The following is a 25,524-nucleotide window of genomic DNA, read 5'->3' as shown; positions in this document are numbered from 1 at the left end:
GCTGTTTTATCTCGGTGTTTTTGCCTGCCTCTCTAAAGTAGTAAAAAAAAGGCACTTAATTCAATTTCCATGGACACAGGCATCTCTACCTTCCGGGATTAAGGCCGGTTTCTATGGATGACATTTAATTCTGCTATTCTTCCCTATCAGTGCCATTATAGTTGCTCATTCAAATTGAAGCTTACTTCCTGCGTATGGAAACTGTTTTTATGTTCCCTCATCATGTTTTTTTTTTCACAATATGCCAATGATGGTATGGTGATTTTCATGTCTTTATAGTGGCTTTACTTCAGCCGTTTTGAAACATCATCGACTTGAAAAAAACAAAAAAGGAAGCAGCACAGAGTCTATCAAACGGCACGTTCAGATAGATTGCCCTGTTGTAATAGAAATGCAAATCCTTTGCGAAAGAGCTGAGCTGATGTGGCAAGCCGGGCAAAGTCAGCACATTTCTATGGAAAAGCGGATCACGAAGCTCATCCATCCAATCGTGGGTTGTTGCTTACTCGTGTCGATACCACAATATCCTTGGAGAAGAGGCAGTGGTAACCAGGACACATCTAGATTCTTTTGAGGGGATGTGAGCTATGACTAAAAATGAGGATTGTAGTCACTTGTCAAAATCTTGTCATCCCAATCTCCAATTTACTCATCCAATTACAAACCACACTCATGGCTTGGCGCTACAATATTATTGTAATCTACTCCTTCTGATGATTCTAGCGATTAGCGATCCTGCAGCTCTGTTATGTGAATTGGTGTAAATTTTAGGTGATTGAACAGAGGAGGAAATTCACTCAGTGTACTTCCTGTTGAAGAACAGAGATGCATGTTGGTGCAATCACGTGAAATCACATCAAATGGCCCCCGATGGATTTTTACATTAAAGTTTTTTGGGTTTTTTTTTTTTTACACTAACAACAGCTGCCAAACCATTCATGGTGCTCGAATGTTGCAGGCATTTTCATCTAAAATTTAATTTCCTTCCAGTCGAGTGCGCACTGAAGGTTTAGCCTTGGCACTGATGAAAGGCAAAAGAATGTTTGAGTTGTGTTTGTGGCATTGAATAAAATTCCGCCAACATTCCAGTGTACATTTACTGCTGGAACATTATTTTGTCGCCAAGGAGATGCTAACATAGCAACCAGCCGGAACGTTTAATTGATTTTCTAATTAATAATTCACTTTTTGGGGGGCATTCAATGGCAAGCAAGTGAAAATAGTGAAGGCAGTGCCGTCTCATTACAGGTGATGATATTGCAGCCGAGACAGATGCCATAGTTCTGCCGCTGCCAAGGAATCAATGACATGGCTGCCAGTTCAAATCACGCTCACGGCTGTCAGGAAAATGAAGTGCGGCTCGGCTTAGATATGAGACGGACGGATAGATTGTCTTAAAACTAAATTACACAACAATGGAATGATGGATCCATTGTGAAAAAGTATTAATGTCACTCTGAAAATAAAATACAGCAGTCTGAGGAGTGTGGAAAGGGCTGGAAGGCAGTCAGTAGTTTGAGGAAGAACAAGAAAGCCTGATAAACATTTAACAGTATGCCCTTTATTAAACCTAAAAGTCAGCTTTTGGCAATGTACACTATTGTTCTATTGCCATGCATCCAAATAAATGTTGTTTTTTTAAATCTAGTAATCCTGATTACAAACATAAAGCTGCAACGGAAACAATCGGACCATTTTTTTGTTAATATAAGATGCCCCACACGTGTTTTAATTGTTTTTAATGTGTTGTTTACTCAAAATGACCAACACAAGCACAATCACACATGTAACAATTGCTCAATAGACAATCGAGAGTCTGGTCAACAAAAGCAAAAGTCTTGTGTAGTACCCAGATTAACCTGTGAGAGGCAGCAGAGCCACCCAGACTTGAAGAAAATACAAAAGAAGAAGAATGAGTATTTGAAGCTGTAGAAGCTAGGCGATCTTATCCAGTAGCTGTTGCTTTGGCAAACTCTTCCCATTGTTACTCTCAATAGACAATCGAGAGTCTGGTCAACAAAAGCAAAAGTCTTGTGTAGTACCCAGATTAACCTGTGAGAGGCAGCAGAGCCACCCAGACTTGAAGAAAATACAAAAGAAGAAGAATGAGTATTTGAAGCTGTAGAAGCTAGGCGATCTTATCCAGTAGCTGTTGCTTTGGCAAACTCTTCCCATTGTTACTTTGATGAGCTTGATTTCGCACTGCTGGATAACTGGTCAGCATGGTTCTTTAAAACAGCAAAATCGGCAAAAAAATTTGTGGACGGCTGAAATGTTCGTTATTATCGCTATGTATGTTTTAATTTGTTAATGGGTCAAAACAAAACAACAAAGGAACAACTGTCAACAGTTTGCCATTTCAAAATAGTGAACATCGTTTCGCCGATTAATTAATCGGTCGGGCCTGAATTAGTAAAATATAAACAATTCTCGCAAGAAAAAAAAAATCTAAGATTATTTGTCTGTCACTCTAGCCCCAATACAAATGTACAATATAGTTATCGATTTTAAAAAAATAAAATATTGCCACATTCTTTATGCCATGCTGACAAAACAAGAGAATTTCCGACCCATGAAAGCGTTTCTGCTGCCTTTTCACAAGCAGCCCTGAAAATGTCCCCAAAAGATTTAAACCTCCTTTCGTCTCATCGCCGTCGTAGCATCTTAGCGAAAGACACGCCGATGCTGCTCATATACCACCTGCAGCGACAGGGCTTTCACATGCGACGGATTATAATAGCTATGTTAAAACCATAGAATTTATATTCGGACCAAAACTGTGCCCCGCATACGCAAACACACTCGCTCACACACCATCTTTCTTTCAAGCCTTATTCCCGGGAAATTACTGTCATGTCAGATAGATGCTTCTCATAATACGATTGTAAGCGACGACGATAAGAAAACTTTTAAGATTCACACACAGATTTGAGACTTCGCTGAACAGATTCTAAATGGATCAAGAAGAAAGAGTGAATCCAGGACGGCTGAGCTTTTACTTTTCTCAGCTCAGACTCTTAACGGTTGTAAAACTTTACAGAAGGAGAGGGTCAATGGCAGTGTCTGGAATGATGTCGGAGTCTCCCTGTGGCCCACCAAACCACATCTGGTACCTTCCATTTAAAACGCATGCCCGACCCTACGGCAGGGAAAACAGGATTTGATCCTAGTCGATAATCGCTTCAATCAAGCAAAGGATTTCATTCTTACGATGATGGAAAAAAATAAGGTGCTGTTTTATCGTGACTATACATGTGATGTAAAACATTTTCAACATTCTAAAAGATGAAAATATGAAGCAAAGTCGAACATTTTAAACATTCTAAAAGATGAAAATATTAAGGAAAGTCGTTTCTGGGGTTCAAGTTTATGATTTCCGAGTATTTCATGAAGTGCACGATAAAGGCACTTAAAATGTGTCTAGTGGCATAAATGTTTTTTTTTTTTTTTTAACACAATGTAAGGAGCTGCTGAGTAGTATCAATAGATGTCGCTATAGACAAACTCTTTAGTTGTCATGTTAACATTGAACTGATTGACAAAGTCAGAAAATGATGCCCTGAAATTTACAAATGAAATGCAATCAACAATCATTGTTGAGTAGGACTCAAAAATGAGATCTGGCTTTTCTAAAATACACAACGCTTGGTTTCCAAGCAACGCGTGACTGAGGCCTTTTCCCAATTCGCTGCACTTTGCCACATTCAATATGGCGGAAATGTGCATGTATGAGTCAGTCACATTTACTGTATGCCAATACGAAGGAATATATAGTTGCACGTTACAATTCCTGCAATGTGAAATGAATGATATTGAACAGTAGCATTTATACTGCTGGTAAATTATTGAAATTTCAACTGAAATAAAACTGCCCCCAAACTTCACTTTCTGTGAGATTGTACACTGTGTCATCGTGCTGCAACGCATATGACGGTACAGGCTGTACGCAAAGACTTCACCGAAGGCTCCTGCATAAAGGAAAGGTTATTTGCGCACGTGGATTCCAGGGACAATAAAGCCTGATAGCCAAGCCAACCAACCAGAACATTTGTGATTGGGACGAGCTGTCATTGTCAAAGTGATTAATTACACATTTAATCAGTAATTAAGTGACATATTAGAAGGGTCTTGATAGTTTTTTTTCTTGTTAATCATGCTCAAGCAAGAGTTAGACCGAAGAACATTAAACAGTGACAGTAAAAAAAAAAATTACAATTTTTTTTTATATTATCTAATGCGTGATTAATGAACAATCAATTCCACATCATCAGCCACATTTTTCACATCAATAAATCAAATCTTAGTCCCCCTCCATCTCTTGTCAGAAGTGTACAGAACACATTCGCAATGGATCCTACGTCAAGACAAATGAGCAAAGAAGAACAGCCGGATCGTTTCTTTTATTGATTTTATTTTAGAGTTATGATGGCGTGCAACCCAAAGAGAGACCCAAATGCAACCTGAGTATCGAAAGCCAATAGATATTAGCGCCAAATATCCAGGCAGAAGACAGAGTTCTATAATGCTGCTTTAGGCATCACCTAAAATCACCCGAAATTGCACGGCCGATGAGCATTTAGGCTGAGATGATTACCCGTAATAATGAACCCGTCACAAACGCGCTGCATCGTTTGTCCTTGATCGACTTTGACCGACAGCACTAACGTTACACAGACTTGGATACCAAATGGCGTCATATATATAAATCAACATCTTGCGGCATTCAGTCATTTTAAGACTTGAAACAAAAGCCTCCTTTTAGACAGCGATCGCGCAAAACGGCAACATCAGCAGACGGATCTAAATGTATTTGAATTTGCTTTTGTTTAGCCTGCAGGTCGGCATTGCAATTGCGAATCTGCTCTCAACTGCCTCGACTGGACAAATACACGGTTCAGTGCTGTTAATACAGAACGGTAAAAGGGGTGTGGGGAGAATATCAGACTTGAAAAGGCCGTTTGAAAGCCCCCCCGCCCCCCCCCCAAAAAAAGGACACACTCTCGTGTCTCAGTTGAACCAGAAACTATTCTAGAAAAAAAAAAACTGAATTCAAAGCATAGTCATATGCCCTTCTTATTTTTAACCTGCACTGAGCCTTATGCTCCATAGATCCTCGACTGGGATTTCTTCTGCTGGATAGAAACGGCAGGAGATAATCAATAATCTCTCCCGCCTCCTCCGCAAAGATGAACTTAAACCAGAGAACCGGCAAGAGTTAATTTCTCTCAAGAGGTTCAAGCGTGGAAGCTCATTAGGCCAACGCACACCTTTGTTAATTACTCCCAACATGACCACTTTGTAACAACTGTGTGAAAAGAACAAAACAAACAAACAGTTTGTGTTCTTTACTAATGGTAGCATCCCCCGAACAAATCCATCACCGCAGCACCTAATTAAATTGAGTCCACAGTATCACTCCATGCTGCGTCTGGTACGTCCTTTGCTTTAAAGCCGGGTTTAAATCCTGAAGGTTTTTATTACTGTGCTCTTGCACATTTGCTCGATAGACACAATGCAGAGTTGGGTTTAATTTTATTTTTTTTAAACCGATATTGTCTCAAGACTACTCTCATGAGTAGAACTGAGCATATCCAACAAGTGCCTTATAGTCCAACAACAAGTGCCTTATAGTCACACTGTGACAATGAGGCGCTCTAAAGCAGCAACGCCAGCGCTAAGCCCCTATACATGCAGTGACTGTCTCGTCAAACTTTCAATATATTTTTGACCTTGCTTTTCTGCCTCCTGTCTTTGCCGTACGTCCACGCACCATAGACAACAAGGCGCTCTAAAGGTCAGGCCATGGACCTGGGCTGTCAAGTTGGAGTTTAAATTTTTTTTTTTTTAAATCTCCCCTCCTTCCATTCCTTCTTTCTACTCTTGACATGCACGCACTCACGGCCAATAACAAGGCACTCTAAAGCAGCCGTGCTAGCAGACTAGCCAAAGTGAAGCGGCACTTTTGCGTCTTTGTGCAGGTTTTCAGCAATTATCTCCAAACCTGTACAATATATTTATAAACGTATCTCTGAGTTCACTTTACAGGGTCTTTAACACACACTCTGTCTTTCTTTATCCGTAGTCCGGTGATATTTAGCTACTTGGCAACCACAGGTAAGAAATATTTCATTGTTCACCGCCTTTGCTCACTCCCACGCTGCCGTTGAGAAATCCCTTTACGACCTGGTTGAAAGTAAACGCGCCGGAGAGATTAATCGGCGGTCACCCGCCGAGAGTTGTCAGGTGGGTCTTTTAACACCTCCGAAAAAAGGACACATCAGCATAACAGGAAGCCATTTTCACACGTACAGTTATTACGTGTTGTCCCATGAACACAGCCTGTGCTGGTTTTCCCTTTTGAAAGAGGATCTCCTCCTGGCTCGCGGCGTCTTAAGATCAGAGTCGGTGTCAGGGCAAATAATGACGCACAATAGCGAGCAGGCATTGTGGGCTGCAGGGGCTCGGTGAGGTGTGTTTGAAAGGGAAACTATCAATTGAGAACTCGCAGTAGGAGACAACAGCTACCCGCCGGCTATGAGCTCATTACAGGGGAAATAAAAGAACTCCTTCCAATGTATCCGAGTTCTTCTCATCAGGGAACTCTCAGACATAAGATGGTAAACAGCACAGCATCACAATTACTCCTGCTGTCTCTGTTTTTTAAAAAAACTTTTAATACGCTAATGCTCAGCACATTGATCTCTTTTGATTGTGATTATTTCCTCATGGCACAATACCAGAAGGACATTGGAACTTTTTTTTTTCCACAAGAATTCCTAGCTGCATTTCTAAGAAACCAACATCTCAGTGATCTTTCAGCTGCTCCAAGAAAAGCCTGAGGATCTGCCAAAGGCACTTTTGCATGTATTTTGTGTAATGAGGAGATTAAAAATGTGATTTCCTGGTCATTTCTGACATCTAAGCGCCATACTGACAACACAGCACTAGAGCGAGAAACCTGCTGATGAATCAAGGCCGCCCATGGACATGAAACGATTTGCTGTCTTTGAGAAGTATTATCACCAAAAGATTCTGCCACTGACATGTGGTCACTCGTATTAAATTTGTTTTTTCGGTTGAATATTCTATGCCCAAGCTCTGTATGTTTTATATCGAACATGCTCGTGCAGCATTCAAGGTCTTACTGAGAAAAACGAGAACCGCTTTATGAAGTACGCATAGAATAGAAGCTACAATAGTGGTTGCGGTTGCGTTATGCATCCACTAGATGGAGCTACGCTAAAGGGAAGATAATACAATACAAGACAGCTTTGTTTATGTAGAGCTTTCACAACCGCTGCGGATGTATCAAAGCGCCTTACGGAACATTTAAAATACCATGTCCAAGAAATTAGAATATTGATCCATTTATAAGGGACATCGGATTATAAGGCGTACTCTCGGCTTTTGAGAAAATGGAATGCTTTTATTTCATATCCAGCATTGTAGTTGAACTCATCAGACATGCTGATGATTATTGGTGGTATTTTTATCAGTTACCCAGGCCATTGCGAATCCACTCAACCCGCGGTAAATTGCAACATTTATAAAATTATCCACTTTACCGCAATCTAAATTTGACTGAATGCATTCAGTACAAATGAGATTTTATTGGAAAACCAGCTCGGCAAAATCAAATCCAGCCACATTTGAGGAACCTGAGTTGAATCTTAACAAGTAATCGATCATCCCGGTCCAGCCAAACAACAACCTGGTGCTCCAAGGATCTCCCCAAAGCTACCGACCAAGCTTCTGCTCTAACTCTCGACCGAAGTTCTGCTCCAGCTATGAAACAAGTTACTTAAAAATCCACTGTCTAGATATTCTTGACAATGGAATACATGTGGAAATCACAGTAGACATATTATGGTGCCGATCATTAATTTTGGCACTGACATGAGTGAAAATGAAAAGGCAAGCTCTCACTGCAACATCGGGTACTTTTTCTCCCAATCTCTTGATGACGCTGACTTTCTCTAAGAACAAAATGTCCACGTCTGAATGTGATGTGACGCATTCCGGCTGAATGAGAGAAAATATTGGTGAGGAATGTAACTGCGTGACAATTGGACGAGGAAGAAAAGGAAGAGGAGAGAGAGGTGGATAAACAAACATGGAGAGCGGGTTACTGTTAATTCGTTTGAGAGTAGCATTTTATCAAGGGTGGGTTCCAAGGTAAAAAAAATAATTTCAAAACATTCACAGAAACCAGCTGCTGAATCGGTTTATAGATGCAGATAAAGAGTGCCCTCTAATGGGTATTCCGGGTCGGTAATCTTTTGAATGTGGGTTTTCAAAAACAAAAACATTTCTCTTCCACTTGCCGTGCAGTTACACATTCTGAAACAAGACTATTCGGAAAGTATGGATTCAAAAAATGACCAGACCGGATCAAAAGTGCACACAATGGCATTGAGACTCTTTTCAAATGTTTTATTAGCCATCAGCTTTCCATAGTGCAGACTTTAAATTTCGCAATATTGATGCAATTCATTTCAAGGAAGGCTTTAACCGTAGTTTTGTCCGGGTTAAAATGGATTTTCATCATCGTAATTAATAATAAATAAATGTAAATGGGATTAATGCGATTACACAACTTTAAAATACTTCATTTGGAATGTTCTGGGGTAAAATATTTGCACAGTTAAGTCATTAAATTAAAAAAAAAAAAAATCACATTTGTAGCAATCCTAATGTTTGATGCGTGCAGTCCAGCTTTTGATCCAAGGTCCCCTTTTAAGTCCTTTCCATATCATCACCTCTTTGGTATAGAAAGCGCTTATAATGGTGCACTGGGTGGCGGCTCATGTTGTGTTTTTCTGTTTCATTTCATCTCCTCTCGGGGGCCAATAAGCGTTTGGACTCTGAATTCTTGTGCGGGTTCGGCTCGGCTTTTCCTGGTCACTACATTGTTATGCGGCTATGGGCCTAAACTACCAGAGGACTTCCCACAACACCCGAGCTCTCACTTTGTCTTCATCTCTATCTGTCCACATTCATTTGATGTTTCTTGTTTCACTTTTTTTTTCATTTTTTTTAAGCCAAGGTGTGTTGAGTATCTTAAGAAAGTAGGCAAAAGGGACTGTTGTTACGTGCCCCCTGTGCGCACCACTTCACCGAACACCTGATTTGATCAGGGTGTCTTCATAGGAGACTGCATTTGCCCTCTCCGACAGCTCGATCTCACCGAGGCCATATCCAGACTTCATCATAACTGTCATTGTTTTCCCCTCAGTCATTCAGCACCCCCTGACTCCCAAGGACTTGACCACTTTTCCCAATTATGATCATTTTCCCCAAGCGCAAAAAGACCAAACTGACATAATCAGAGGCTATTGTCTCCCTTTTTTGTTGCTGCCTTTCTTCTTACGCGTGTCCAGCAACCACCCGGGGGTGGGCCAAGATAAAGCAGTAAAGTAAGATTGAAGAGAGTCCATGCTGGGCTAATGACAAGGACATCATGTTCTGATGTTCTTTGTGCTTGTCTGACGGCCCAAAGAACACAAAGGTTAAAAGGGTTGATTCACTCAAACAGTGGAACAATAACTGTGTTTAACGCATTGGTTTGCAATGTAACAAAGTCCAATATGTGAAAACCAATTCAGAAAATGTGCTGAAGTTTCTATTTTTTTTTTTTTTTTTTGAGCTACTGTTACTTGGTCCACTAAGAAGACGCTGAGACGTGGCATTTATAAGTTGGTATTGAAGGGGTTCAAATCTGTGAATTTTGAGGTAAACTGACACACTGGCAAGACTTTTACACATGAACAAGAATTTCTTTTTTTTTTTTTTAAATTATTTACTGCTTCTGAATCCCTCCGGCAGGGTCATATTAAATTAAAACAGCGTGATGCCGTGTTGGGCAGGTGCTGAGGGATTTCAGTTTGGGCCGGCTCCTCCAGTTCCCCGTGTCATTCCTGGTAATGCCTGAGCCCAAAATCCAGTCGGACAGATGGGGGCGCTGTTTGACGAGCAAGGAGAGCATAAGATAAGAAAACCTTTAATAGTCTAACAATGGAGAAATTCCCACTTCTCAGCAACAAAGTTATGAGAGGAAGAAGTATGCTGTACCCCCTCACCCACGCTCCTTTGCTCGTACATACTGGCAACTCTTAGATTTAATTACCGTCACTATATGTTAAAATGAACTAGGCACAGAATATTCCTCTGGTCTGCTTGGCAGTTAGAGTGTGTGACCTATTCGCAGAACACAGAAGCTTTCTCAGTCTCTTGTTGTCAACATGAGGCGAATTCGCGGTGAGCTGAGACGGGATGGATGCATTTATGGCACTTGTTCCCTATGCTCAATAAAGTCAATTCAAGATGGTGATTTTCCCCTCTCAATTGATCCTTAACAGCTATGCGTACGCACTTCCTCATCTATCTCACTCTCTCCACTCCGCCCTCACGCTTTTGCACTCCAACTACGAATAGCTGATGAATATTCAGCACAGGGGCGGACTTTTTCACAGTTTCATTGGTCCACTGTGACACGTTAAGACATTTCATTGGTCAGATGTCACGAGGCTCTGGGTAAACCTATCAGCGGCTTGAAACTCATTATTAGAAATTCGTAAATAAACCCTGACACATCAAAAGACGCTCCGCCTATAACGTTTTGTGCTTATATTAATTGTCGTGCACTTGAGTGGGCGTCTCAGAGTAATTCCAGTTTACTATCACCACACTAAATGGTGTGGTCAGAAATATACTCCATTTTTTTGACCTTGTTTAAAAGATTTGTTTGACATTGTCAGCTAAGTATGCGTCATGACAAATTCGCTGGCTTGTGTCTAAAAATCCCAAGATTCTTCCCTTCACAGTGTCTCTTGCTTTCACTTCGAGGTAGTAAATGATTTTTTTTTCTGTACTTCTACTTAAGACGAGTGTGTGAACTTCTGCCACCCGTGACTAAATGAGCCTAAGGTGTCGGTCAGCTTGGGGTTATTTTCCACATGCCCCGTGACTTTTCTGCTCCACCAGCGGTCCATGCTCATCATGAGTCGTTCGTAAACACCCTGCCCTCAAACCCACCTGCAACCCGGACTCTGCTCAACATGACGCAGCCCAGACAAATTACTGTCTCTCTCTCGCCTCTGTTCCAGCTAATAGCTTACCAATACCCCCGAAGAGATGTCTGACGCTGTCCGCTACTGCAGTAGATACACACCTTGCAGATCAGTCTTGAAGGTCCCCATGTAGGTCACAGCTGTCAGGTTATTATATTAGAGGATTGGGCTCAGATTTAAATTGCGGGACGCTCACTCCTTTGAGGGTGAAATGCTCAGAGGGGTGGCATTAAATACCGATCGGACAACAACAGTGGAACTCACAAAAACTCACTATGTGTTGTTTCTGTGACGGTCTAAGATGCCACAAGAAAGCACCAAATCCCTGTATTATAGGCAAGTAGTAATTCTTAAAGGGGTATATTGACGTGATACAGCTCGAATGGGGGGGGTAATGCAAGACCTTGCGACTGTCACGCCAGCTGCGCTCCAACTTGAGCGACAGTCACTGTATTCGCAAGGGATATTTATGATTTGCGTGTTGTTATAATTTGATCTATCGATCTGTCGATCTATCTATCTATAATTAGTTTCTTAGTCTGACGAAAAATTCTATTTGAATTCTAGCCCTACAAAATAAAGATAAATTGGGAAAGCAATGGAGGAAAAAGCGTACGGCGTTGTCGTTGAAATTGAAAACGTCAGACATTTTAATTGAATGAGTCCAAGTCCAGCTGAGTTCAAGTTTGTTTCCAAGAAAACGAAGCACACAAGAGCACACCACGCTGCTCTCATGGCTGCAGAAGAACCGAATGAGCCGGCGTCTTATCTCGGCAAACAGGCTGCGTGCTTTTAATGAATAATTAAAAGTCGTGACAACATTGGCACGCGTCTGCAACAATTCTGCTGATGCCGCTGCTGCAGCGGTTTGGGGAAAGTTGCAAAGACAATCATTAAACAAGCGCACTGATTGGGAGTTGACCACAAATGGGCTATCTCGTATTAAACTGCTGGAATTTGACTTTGCGGAAAACTGATGATGTTAACAAGAAGAACATGTTTGATCTAAAAGTTGGTTAGTCGTGTTCCATATTTGTCAAACATGACCTATCGTGGTTCAGCATTAATACTAATATTTCAGCATACCAATATTTTTTTGTTGTTGTGTCGAAATACATTTATGAGTGTAAAAAGAGTATTTCAATGTGATTATTTTAGAGTGGGGAAACATGTTCAGCTCTAAACCATAAAAAAAATGTTCTTTTTTTAAAATATATAGATATACATTTTTTTTTTTTTAATCCCACTATAATTACATAGTTTCTATAGGTTTAATGTTTGGAATTGTTTCTGTTCAAATATATTTACAGTGGGTATAAAAAAAAAATGTCTCATAAAAAAAAAAAAAAAAAAAAAAAAGTGCCACAACCAATGCGCACAAACATATTTGGTTATTTTGATTACGTTATAATTGTGGTGTGACAATGTGTGCGTTTTTTTATTCTTTTATTTTTAATCACTCCCTTCACAATGATAATAGGTATGATATTCTTGGCAAACTTGTAAAGTGGGGCAGGTGCATGGTGGTTAGCACGTTTGCCTCACAGCCTCTAAATTGTCAGTTAGAGTGAATGCGTGTGTGTGAATGGTGTTTAAATGTGCCGTGCAAAATTAACCGAGACTTACTTCTACGACTTGTCGAGTAAAATCGACAGGATGGCTCGGTGGCAAACATGACGCTTGACGATCCGTGCAAAATTAACCGAGACTTACTTCTACGACTTAAATCGACAAGATGGCATGACGCTTGATGATTTTTTTTGACAATTTGAACTTTCCTTCGCTCGGGTCTGTTAACCTTTGCAACGATGTTGCAACATTCATCCAATCAGCGAGTCGGAGCATGTCATCGAGGGATCTTTTTTTGTTTTCTCACAGCTCTGAGTGGTAAATAACCTGCTTGGCAAAATGCATCAAGGTTTGCACGAATGAACAAAAATACGAGGTCGAAGACATTTCAAAATGTGTCTCGTCACTGTTCCTTTGGTCTGCATGTGCGTGTCAATAATAAAACTAGACACAAGTCAGATTTGTTGCTGAAAGCTGCGAGGATCCTTCAAACTATGTTGTCAAGTGTTTTGGTGTCCCTGTGGTCATGCGAGGACTGCACACAAATGGTTTTACCTCCACTCATCCTTTCAGTAAGAGCAAGCAGTTATGACAGACTGACAGACTTCACCCACAATAGAACATCTCACGACATCTTCCTCGTTGGTTTTTAATTCTGTTACAGAATTCACCAAAGAGTCCCTGTCAAAAGTGTTTTGAAGGATAATCAATAACAGGTAAGCGCTGTGTATTACAGTGCCGCCTTTTGAATTCCAAAGAGCAATTCTACACACGGCTGTGACAAAAACGAAGCCGAATCTAGACAGTCTCCTTCCTTGAAGGTGAATAGGAACAAGAAATAAATGTGTAAAAAAAACAAAAAAAAAACTATTAATAGTTAAAAAAAGAAATAGTTTCGAATACATAACATACCTGACCAAGTCTCATTTTGTAATTCAAAACATGACAGGGTAAATCCTCAGCCAGTCAGTGGCTTGTCGCAAATACCTTTCTGGATTCCTATGCATATTTAAATTAATCTGTTCTGAGACCTGTGGCATTATACTAATATATGCATCAAAAAGTGAATGTTTATCTTGCAGCGTTGGTAACATTTCCTCGGGAGGCGCTTTTCTCTGTACCGCTTTGCAACATATTTGACAGACTGATCACAATCCACTGGAAGGTCAACGTTTAATGTTGTTCGCAGGTGAATTTGTCTCGTACATATTCAAAGCCTGCTGCAGCATTTTTATCAGTCCTGCGGGTAGCTGAAGACAAAAATGCATCCATTACTAGCTGGTATCCCTAGCTTGTATGCAAGCAGCATGCCTGAAACCATGACAAGACATAATTGACACATTTTCAAGAGGACATCTTGCACAAATGAAGTATTTCCTCGAAAAACACGATAGCTGTTGACGATAGATTCAATTGGTTCGTCAGAATTCACAAATGATGCGATAGCGCTAATTATGGTTTTCATTTACTTTCATTGGCATCCTCAGTGAATGGAAACTATCGCACTTATTTATGTCAACGGGAAATATTGGAATCAACCAAATCAAAGCTCGACCTGCATCGCTGAACGGATTGTGGTGGAAATACGATGCACCGCTGTATATTGAAAATCACTTTGAATCCCAGCATGCTAGCATAATCGTTAGCAAGCCATGAGTAAGCTCTAGAATTACAAGCTTTATCATCATGTATATATTGTAGTATTTTCGATATTCTGCAGAAACGAAAACGATAACCATTCAAATGAAATGTCTGTATGTGTGTGTGTGTGTGTGTGTATAAGGGATACAATTTTTCCTCTTTCCATGGTCAATGCCAGCACGCGTGACCGACGTTAACCTACTTTTTTTGTCGTGAAGGGCAGATTTTCTCGAGCTCCAAGTGTTAATATGATAATGATTCTGTGTCAGTCATTCATTCCCCTTGAACTGAGAGCCACTCTTTATCCAAGGCTGCATTATACCCACTATACCGCTTTTTCACAAAGGACCCACACTGCCACAGTGTAGAATAACAGGGAGAATTACAGGCTCCTCTCTTCTCCTATGTAACAACTTTATTCAGCTTTCGATGAAGCACCCTGCCTGGTTTTCAAACAATAGTCACATCAGATGGATTCAATTGAGCCAAATGAACGGGACGGGGAACTCGGTGTATTTCAGCAAAGGTGAGGCAGAGACATTTGGGAGGGATCCAACCTTGCAGTATTTCTCAAAGTGTCACGTCGTTTTTACATGATACAATGTTCATTGACTTAATACAATTTGGGATGGGATGGACGAGCCAGGCTATGAAACATAGTATGGAAAATATAGATATATTTTTTAATCATGCTGCTTTGAAATGGCTATTAAATGGATAGAGGATAATACTCGGAATAAATTTGTCCTTGCGAATTCATATCTGAACACGATCCATTAATAAATGACTTTAGCAGTCATCCTCAATGTTTAAAGAAGATTAGGAGCCATCACACGCAGACGCGTTGGCTTGCTGCCATTATCCAAACTTCAAATATGTTCCAAATCGATATGGCACTCGGATATGTAATTGTATTGGCATCTATGGCGTCCACCATTTGCATTTGGGATTGTGATCATTTGAGCTGTATTTTCTTGGCTGACACATATCGGGTGCGGCGCGTGGCCTCAATATGGGATGATTTTAAAACTATCATGACAATAATAATAACATGGCTCGAACAACATTTTTTTTTTTTTAGGTTGATGCCAATTCCGATATTTGGCAGGATAAAATTCCGATATCCAATTGATCGATTAAGTAATTAAAAAAAAAATACAATTCATAAATTTGTTCATAATTTTTAAAATAACATCGGGAAAGGTCAATAGTACGGATTTGTGTTAAAATGTGAAACTGACCATATTTGGAAATAAGGGTTTCCGCCTGCCAGTGACAAAACGATTTCCTAATAAATCTTGTTGGGTTGGAGTCAAGCACGATTGTTGAGCACCGCTGTCCACGCAGTTTGTGTGGATTGAGAATAAATCCTGAGTCAGACACAAAATGGAATTAGAAGAAAGCGCATGCTGAGACGAGACTCGGATCGCTCAAAAGTGGTCTTGATATACCGAGACCGAACATCTTGTCATTTTGTTAGATGACTAGATAATGACACATACGTGAACGGTAAAGTAACACATGCTGTGAATAAAGAAGCAATGTGTCAGTCTGCGGCCGGCGCCACGCTGCGCGTCGTGAAACATCTTCACCTTTGTTATGTAAGTGATTTGAAACGCACCCACCTCTTGCTCCGCCGTTCACCTGGAGCTCTTCACTGTCTGCATGCCGCCGCAATAAAAAGCCTCTCCCCCACCCTGACAGTTTTTGAAAGTGACTGTCATAGCCTAACCATGTAGGCCATGATAATGTCCATTTTCATAGAAGGGAAGTGAAGGGCCACTTGGCTTTTTCAATAAACCTGCGGTGATGTGTTTGGTAATGTATTGGTTATACTTCACCATTAAAAAAATAAAATAAAATAAAAAAACATTCTGCTCCTTCAGCAGGCCAGAGCACTTCTCCCTAAATTGCCTTTTCTCCAACTGCCATTGGTTATGCTTTCCACTCCACTGCGCAAATATGATTTATTTATTTCATGAAAAAATAAATAAATAAAAAAATAGTTCCAACAAAGCAAGCCAACCGACCTACAAACTGACACTTGGAAAAATTGACAGATAGGCAGCGGGATACAAAGGTGGATCGATAACAAATGGAAGATGGCTATTACTGAGCTAGATAATGAAGATAATTGGAGCAGAAATTGACAGATCACGGCGAGCGGGAAGATATTCACGTCCAGACTTCACAGAAAGGTGATGGAAGATAAAAAAAAAATGGAGTGGTCTTGAGTTAGTGATTCCCCATTACGTGAAAGTCAATTTTCCCTCCTGCCTCTCTTTTATCTGGTACAATTATGGAGACTGTGTTTGTCTGGTGGCAGGGAAATAGGCTCGCTCTGTTTAGACTGGGGTCAGCTATAATGAAAAAGCACCATCAAACTCCGAATGGCGGCTATATGCAGTGTCTATCTCGATGCCGGGCCAGATAATAACTATTGATTGCTATTGAGAGACAAGAAAAACGGAGTGGAAGAAAGAGTAAAGCACGGCAAACCGACGGACTATCGAGGTCAGACAATAATTATTTTCCCCGGTTTGAATCATTAAATACACAGTGCTGCCTTGAGATGCGATCTTTATTTATTCCACAACAACGCTTGGAACTCCAAAAATTAATATTAGTGCTGTTCCAGCAAAAAAAATGTGTAATGTTTTCACAAATGAAAATAGCACTCTTTGATAGTGTACTGTATAAAAGCAGTCATGACATAAATAGAACGTAAGGAAAACAATTCAAGATTAAGTCATTGTAGCTCCTTCTGGTGTGTGTGATTTGGCTACCAGGGGGCATTATACTAGTTTCACAACTACTTTGAGTGACACAGTAAGCTGCCATAACAATAGACGATTTTGTTTCTGCAGAAGATAAGGAATATACGCTTGCGAGTTTTGCTGAATTGTCTGTCTACATGTGTTTCACCACCGTTTGTGTTCAAATTGGCGTTAGAACACCACCGCAAAGATACTATTCTTTAGTCTGTGGCGTTTGGCATTGTTTGTTAGCATTCGGCTAAACAAAGCTACGTGGTTGTTTTAACTCATTGTTTGGTGTTTAGCTTGACAGTAATCTTCACCCAGGACAGTTCAGACAGCCAGTTCAGCAGATTATTTCATCGTTTCACTAATTTTAGCTGTAATGCTTTTGCGCAGAGGGAAGTAGTCAGCCATGAAGATGAATTGGCGTACAGATTCTATTCGAATCAAAGTGATCAGTTAGCTCATTGTTTTATTGCTTGCGTCATTCATGGCTCTAAGATTTCCACAAGGACTTTGGGAAAGATAATGTAACCACAGTCAGTCACTTTTGAGAAGTATTACCTTTGGCTTTCCTGCAAGACCAACGTGTCCTTCGCATTTGAATTAATGACAGCTTAATAAATTAAAGTTTTTCGCGACTTGAATTGGTGATCGAGCATGCTTTTGCGGTGGTGTTATATTGATGTCGATGTGCAACGGTAGATGATAATATGAGGTCGAAATCTTTTGAATACTCAAACAGTTGTGCTACACTAAAGTTTGAGGCGCTTTGCAGCATGAATGCTAAATAAAGCATGTGCTCATTATGGCTTTTCCTGGCAGGAAATCCAAGCACCAAATCCTTTCGATTGCATTTAAGCAGCATGCGGTCTACCTGACAATTTGTGAAATGCACTTTGGGCTTTTTTTTTTTTTCTCTCTCAATGTAAATCACACGCAAGTGAGAGAACAAATGAGCTGCTAGTCAAACATCCCAACAATACCTCTTAAATTTACGATCGGAATGCTGATCGCAACGTCCGGGAGGTTTCAAGGTAGGCTTGTCAACGCGTTTGTTGTTTTGTGCAGAATCCGATCCCCAATGTGCATTTTATTTAATCCCGGAATATTTCTCAAAAACATAGCTGTCAAATACAGAGGCATGCCGATGTTTTACATGCAGACTGAATACGAAATGAGGCATGAATCTGAAATGTCTGTGTAAATTGGGTTTATTTGACAGTTTTAATCATGGACACATCCACACTTAACCGTAAGAACTGTCAGCATGATTCAGCAGAAGAAATCATGTCATGTGTGGTCAGCCGTAGGTCTCCTTGCTCGCTGATCACGACAGGCATAGGCCGTGTTTTAAGAATGGATCACTATCTGCGGCAGACATGTTTAACGCCGTCTCACGACCCAAGAGAAAGAGATTTAAAAGCCACTTGCTCACCTCTCTCGCTTTTTCTCTCTCTGGCAGTCCGGCTTCAGCGCAACATCACGAGATAATAACCTTTGCCGCCAAAGGCAATGGCTAAACGTGAGTATATCTTCGGGTTGATCAGAGATTTTCACCACTGAGCCTTCAATTCTACAGATGCCTCCAGCACCATAAGCCAAAATAAACCCGAGTAAGACGAGCTTTCTTACCCACCTGGGCAGAGATGATCCTCCACCTGCTACACTGATTCTCAATCTCAATCAGCTCAACTCCGTTCACTAACTGTCAGCTGCCAAAATCCAGACTAAAACATTGACTGTACTACTTTAGATGTGTTACTTTTACTTTCCAAGCGTAAAATGACCTGCGAAGCTTAGAGCTAAAGTACTCACACTGGAGCCACAACTTAATAGCTCGCCCTGTGTTTGAGTCGATCCACTTATGGACTGCAGGTGTTGGTCGCGCACGTTCATAATGTGGATGTCATGATCCTGTTCTTGTGTGTCTCCGGCAGGTGGCAGAGGAGGGCCTTCGCTCCAGCGTGCACACCTGCCGTCAATGTTCATATCAATTAGCCACGTATTAATGGACTGTCAAGCTGCCAAGCCTTTGTCGGATTATTATTACCTTGCTCATGACTTTGTCTCCAAGTGTTGAATTTTCTAGTTGATCTTTCTTGTTCACGCCATGTAGTTTTGTACTCTCATCCTTAGTCAGTCGTCTAATTTTGATCAGCTTTACACATCCAGCAGAGTGACGATCAATTGTACTTTGTCAAACGTGTGAAAGCAGAGGCCACCTAAGAGTCATCTTCAGGATCAACAAAGGTGGAATAGTTATTTATGTATTTTTTTTTGACAGAGAAAATATTTGCCAAACAAGAATGTGTATGTTTTTTTTCCCCCCTTTCCTTCATATGAGCAATGTGCCTGTGGTGGATTCCGAGAACTCACTTGGCAAAATGAACCAAACTAACCGGCTATTGCGGCCACAGTCTGACTCAAAGATAGGGGCCACTTCTTCTTTTCAAAGTTGGCCTTTTCTTCACTCTAGAACTCATGCATGGAAATTGGTCACTTGTTCAGAAACAAGATGGTGACCCAGCAGGAGTAGAAGTGGTTGGCAGGAAAAAAAAAAAAAAAAAAAACTGAACGAAGGGGCAGCCACAGGTTCAGGCATTCCTGCAGCTAACATGGCCTTCACCTTACATACGCATTAGGTACATTTACCGATGAGGCTGGATTTCCATTTAATTGCGTCATGTGCAAATCCCAATCAGTGGCACAGGGCCAGAGGGGCATTCCATTAACTTTTGTTGCCAAGACATGTTGTGCGGAACTGAAGGTGATATTAAAGGTTCAAACAAAAGAAACCAATATACAATTAATAATAGAAAAAAAAGGAAAAGTTGGGCCTGATATTGACCATGTTGGCTTTAAAAAAAGATAATACAGTCGTTGGTAGTAGTTCCTTTATTCCTTCCCCATAGTCTATCCGATAATTCTGTACATGTCGGCTTACTTTTCAGCTTCCTATTTCTTCTTTCCAACTGCGCCCTTGCGTTGCGGTTGGACGTAAGACCACAGACAGATTGTGCGATCCATGCAATTTTGATGAAAAGCAGTGGGGGGGCAGGCCACAGTGTTTAGTTGTCAACCGGCATACCAGCAGGAGAGAGTGAAGAAAAGGGAGGAAGGAGGAACCTATGTCATGTTTTATTCAGGGCTGTCCAAGAAGATGCCTTTTTTTTTTTTTTTTTTTAAAGATCATCCATTTAGGGCAAGATGAGACAATTGAGGTGAGACCATTTTGAAGCTTAAGTCTGACAAAAACTTGCGAGGGCAGGGGGGGACGGACAGCTTGGAGAGCTTGAGGATGATCAGGCCTTCAGCCAATGCCGCATTTATGGTGGCTGAGTGTCTTCAAACAATTCCACACATGATGAGACAAACTCGAAACCAGTGTTGTTCATCCCTGAGGGGCTGCGCATGAGCCAGTGAGCGCGAGTCACTTAGCATTCAACCGGATGTATCATGACAGCACCCTTGTTTTTTTTTTTTTTTTTTGTAAGCCAACGTCAGTCGGCAGAGACGTCGTCGTCGTGATTTGCCATATCGCGGATGCGGCCCAACATGACATAGCTGAGCTCATGTTGACCTGCTACGGATCACCGAGTAGTTGAGATTGAATCACCAGTGCCTCGCTGGACGCAGACAAATAGTGCCCCCAAATTGCTTGGAGACAAAATTAATCAACAATCAATTCCACACTATTTACCAAATACACTTCTTAACTATCAACTAATGTTTCTTTTTGTTCCAAAAAACTACTCCAAGTAATTATTTGCTTTGCCTGTGAATGTCTTTAGCTGTTTGTGAATGCTTTTAGGCACTGCGCTTTTAGCTGTGAAGCACATACATGGCTTGTGTATGAAATGTGCAATATCAATATAACTGCTTTGCCTTGCCTCAATTGCTTGGTCTTGAGCCAAGAGTCACCACCGAGCATTTTTAGTCCACTTCACTGAAGTACATGACTGAACGAAAAGCTGTACATTGTACATTGTACAGCTTTTAGTTCAACCCCGCATTTCAAATGATGGCTATGGCGATGAAGCTGAAGGAAAAGTAACAAAACCTCACACGGAAAGTCAAACTTTAGAGGGCAGATTCAAACAATTCTCCAAACCGAAATACCCTTGTTAAATTGGCTTGTCAGCATCTTGCTAATAATGCAGGAAAAGATTGTTTAGTAATTCCGTGGACATAATAAACCATTTGAGCGAACAATTGGATGGGGGCGAAATAAATATTGTTGTAATTGCAAATTCTCATGTCTAAATCCTAAGTACTTCATCCATCATAAAATAGAGCAGACAAAGGAAAACATCCGGATTTGGATAAAGGGGATCAGTGTGTCCTTTTTATCATTTTGTCTTACGTTTCCTTCTTTTCCCCCGGAGAACATATTGAGGCGAAGATTGCATTTTGTGCCCGGCCCGACACTGCATCTATTCACTTCTTCAGTTCGCTTGATAAATTCAATATGATTCTTTCCGTGAAGTTGATTATGTTCTTTCTCATTTAGAACTGACACGACACAGAGGACCCGAATGTAAAATGGAGTGTTTTATAATGTGCTTTAACACTGACTCCTGCAGTCACAAAATTTATCATCCTGCCCCGGTCTACTCTTTACACCACACAGAATGCGACATCCAGAAGGCTTATTAATAGTCGTTCTGATGCAAGAAAGAAAAAACAAAAAAAACACTGAATAAAGTATGACGGTCGTGTTCCATCTTTATTATTTCAAAGACACCAAGTTGGCTTCCCACAATTCCTCCCGCTTTCTCGCATCAATTTTAGCCTCAGGAGGGTTATTTTGAGAAATGGCTGAGCCAAGGACAAATCCTCTCTCTCATTGTTGTTGTTGACTTATTCAGTTATTCGACCATGCGGCAAATGGACACATTCTCCACAAATGGAACCTTCAGTTCTGAATGATTAATTATCAAAGCCCTTTGGTAGATTTTTTTTCCCTTTTTTTTTTTTTTTTTTTTCGAGCAGCAAGCGGCTTTCGGATCGTTCTTGTGCCGGCACAACTGCGAGGCTATGAAGACAAGTTGATAACACCAAAAGCACTACCTTTTGAATTAATGTACGAGACAGTAATGCATGCAAATGTTTGGAGTAAATGGGTCATATTGATCGTTCTTTGTTTGCATAGTATCATTTGATCATGTCATTTTATGCTCAAAATATAAAAGCATGTATCATCCCTGCTGGTATCGATATTGGTATCGGATAGTACGCTAGGCTGCAATATCAGTATCGTATCAGATGTGGAAAAACTTGAGACACCCCAAATATATACGTCATTTTTCAAGGGCATTCTACGGAACGCGAGATCTCGCAAAGTTTTTTTTTTTTTTTTTTTTCCTCTTCCATGTCCCCTTAGGGGCTCCGTAAAATACAGCTTCGAAACGGAATACTTTTTTTCTGAATGAAATCATTTGAATAATTGGCTGAATAATTTCTGTGGAAGACATATTTCCTAAAAACACTTAATACAATAGAATAATAATAATACATCGACTGTCATTTCTTCCCACTATACTCTTGATTAATGCCTCAATTTGGCCCCATTGCTTACACTGAGGATATTGACCTGTTTCCACTGCCACTTACACTTCCGGTGTCGGTAAGTGCACCGTGTTAGCCAGAGCGGTGAGTGGAACCAATGCAGATGTGATTAGTCTGGCTAGGGGGTAAATGAAAACCATTATTAAGCTTTTTCCTCGATGCTGCATCTTAATGCGAAACACAGCAGAGGTCATTTGAATTGCTAAATCTGCGCCGGCAAGTCTCATTTGGCGCCGGACAATCTGGAGGGAAGACGACGGCCCTACCTGCTGCGCTTGTTTTGTTTTGTCATGTGTCTTGGAATAAGCAACGTTTTCAAATGCAAGAGTCAAACATCCGTTGTTTTTCTACCCATTACGCTCTGCAGGGAAAATGGGTTGGTTGTTTAAATGTTTCATAGAAGCCCAAAATGAAACAAAACAGCCACTGCGCTACAAAAAAAAGAAAAAAAAAGAGATTCCACTGTGCCTTGAAATACAAATTCCTTCCGTGACCACAATTGTAACACAAAAAAAAAAAAAAAAGCCTCATCATTCTTTGCTCATTTTCCCTTTTAAATGAATTGAAATGCAAGGGGCGGTCCAGTGGTTAGCACGTCGACCTCACAGTGCCGAGGTCGTGGGTTCTCCGGCTCCGGCCTTCCTGTGTGGAGTTTGCATGTACTCCCCGGGCCTGCGTGGGTTTTCTCCGGGTATTCCGATTTCCTCCCACATTCCAACAACATGCATGGCAGACTGATTGAACACTCGAAATTGTCCCTAGGTGTGAGTGTGAGGGCGGATATTTGTCTCCAGCTGGGATTGGCTCCAGCACGCCCCGCGACCTTTGTGAGGATAAAGCGGTTCAAAAAATGGATGGATGGACGAAATGCAAGGTGCAACATAAGCAGATTCGCATTGCAGGTTACCACTCGAAATTCACATTTTGTGCCTCAATCAACACATCAAAATGAAAAACTGCAAAAATGAGACCTCCTAGATAATTATTTGTTTGACTTCAACTGCCCTCCATTAAAGCTCTGGAAAGTGACAAAAAAAGAAACAAATAGGGATTAGTCAATTTAGTACGCTACACACCAATCTCTGAGAAAAAAGAAAAAAAAAGGTTTAAGCCGGAAACCAAAATGAGAAAAATAATTACTTAAAATTTTCCTCTCGGGTGATATCAGTGCACAACTTCCAGTGTTTGCAAATATATTGTGTAAATTATTAAACATAAAACTTCTCAGTAGAGTTATTGAGTTTGTTTGCTAAATACCGTTACAAGTCAATACAAGCGAGCATGTTATTTGCTTTTAATGAGCGGTGAAGCATTGCGTGCTTCGGAAAGCTTAATAGTACAAAAGGGACCTATTCAGAATGATGAAAGGGACTAATTCGAACAGCAACAGCTTCCATGGATTAAAAAAAAAAACAAAACAAAAAACAAAACATGAACAAACACAAACAAATCTTTCATTAGTTTAAACTGTTTGAATGCTAGTGTCAAACTGAAGGCCCAGGGGCCAGATCTGGGCCACCGCATCTATTTATATGGCCCGCGAAAGCACATCAAGCATGTTAACTTCCATGACGCACGCTAAAATCGCTACGCAAATTAAAAATTGTCATCTGCGATGAATGATAATGTTGAGAGATGCAAGCGTTTTCTTGTTACATTTCGAGTAACTTGATCAATAGCATTTATGTGGTTTCACAGTCATAACACTCCCAAGGGAAGCTGTAACTACAATATGTCCCGGGGTTTTGGTGGAAATTCGCATTTTTCATGTTTGCGCATTTTTACGATTTGTGCAGCTTCGCCGAACAAATTTGGGGAATGGTCTTGTCCTTTACATTTATAATCACATCGTTCAAAGAGGCAGAAAGAGCATTAGCAAGTTTCAGTCTGGCATGGACATAATTGGTTGAGTGCTCAAAGTTGGGTCACTTTTTTTTCTTTTTTTTTCGGAAGATAAAAGCATTTCTCGATTTAACAGTTGGTTTCCATCATGCAAGGTTTACAAGGTCTAAGTAACACCAACAACACTCTGACCTCAGAGCGTTTAAATCAGGCTAGACAGCGAAAGTAATGCGGCAAACAGCATTTCAATGAAAAGTACGCCATTTTATCTTGCATCGACAAAAGCGAAATAAGACATTCACACGACAAGACAAACACATCGGCACATGCGCGCGCTATCGAGACATTGTAGGTAAATGGGATCGAAAAGTAGCACTGCGTAGTGGGTAATGAGGGCTGATTGTTTGTGACGGCGCCGTACTAAGGCTGATTTCCCAGCTGAGGAACGAGGGCTTCGCACACATCACGGCTGTCAGCAAAAGACAGAAAATGGGCCCGTAGCTTCAACGCGCCTCTGAAAAAAAAAGACAGCCAGAGCCACTTCGCTTTTTAGCTTCAGACAGCACACGCGGGCAGAAAGCGGTGATGTGTGTATTTTAAATATTTGGTGAGGCAATTCAAGTCTATTTGCATGGAAATGTGCACTTGGGCGTTGTACAGTGGAGATGTAGGAGGAGAGGTGGCTGCAACGAAAGGGCAGGCACAGTCAATTACTGACTCACAGGCAGCATTTATGATGAAATTTGCATGACGGCTTGGCACATAATCAGAAATGTTCCTGATTGGCATTTTCCTCTGTTCCATTTGGAGTGTAGCGTTATTATAAAAATTTATCTTCCATAAAAAGCCTATCATGTATATTGTGGCTTGCTAGAATACAGGTGTGAAATGTGCTGAAGAGATCACATTGGGAAAAGAAATCATTTATTGTTGTTGCCTTACTACATTATGGTTCTATTTATAAAAAAAAAAAAAAATGAGGGGACTTGAGACCGACCCCTGGCACAAGTAAGTGATCAATAATTAATGCACTGATTGTGATTGGACAGAGGAGTCAGGGGGTGGGGCTTGTG

The 25,524-nt window shown here is 40.8% G+C and overlaps 1 long non-coding RNA gene across 1 annotated transcript in view; it reads left to right on the top strand.

Moving 5' to 3' along the window:
* Window positions 1-19,362, top strand: part of LOC109506881 (uncharacterized) — a 42,219-nt gene extending 22,857 nt beyond the window's left edge. Inside the window, exons 3-4 of the long non-coding RNA XR_002166370.1 lie at window positions 18,504-18,563; window positions 18,979-19,362. This is a non-coding gene — a long non-coding RNA (uncharacterized LOC109506881). The remainder of the gene's footprint in view (window positions 1-18,503; window positions 18,564-18,978) is intronic.
* The last annotated feature ends 6,162 nt before the right edge of the window (window positions 19,363-25,524 follow it).

Source organism: Hippocampus comes, unplaced genomic scaffold (genome assembly GCF_001891065.2).
Source record: "Hippocampus comes isolate QL1 unplaced genomic scaffold, H_comes_QL1_v1.1 scaffold114, whole genome shotgun sequence".
In the NCBI taxonomy this organism is placed as follows: domain Eukaryota; kingdom Metazoa; phylum Chordata; class Actinopteri; order Syngnathiformes; family Syngnathidae; genus Hippocampus; species Hippocampus comes.
This window is presented reverse-complemented; position numbering and strand designations above follow the sequence as displayed.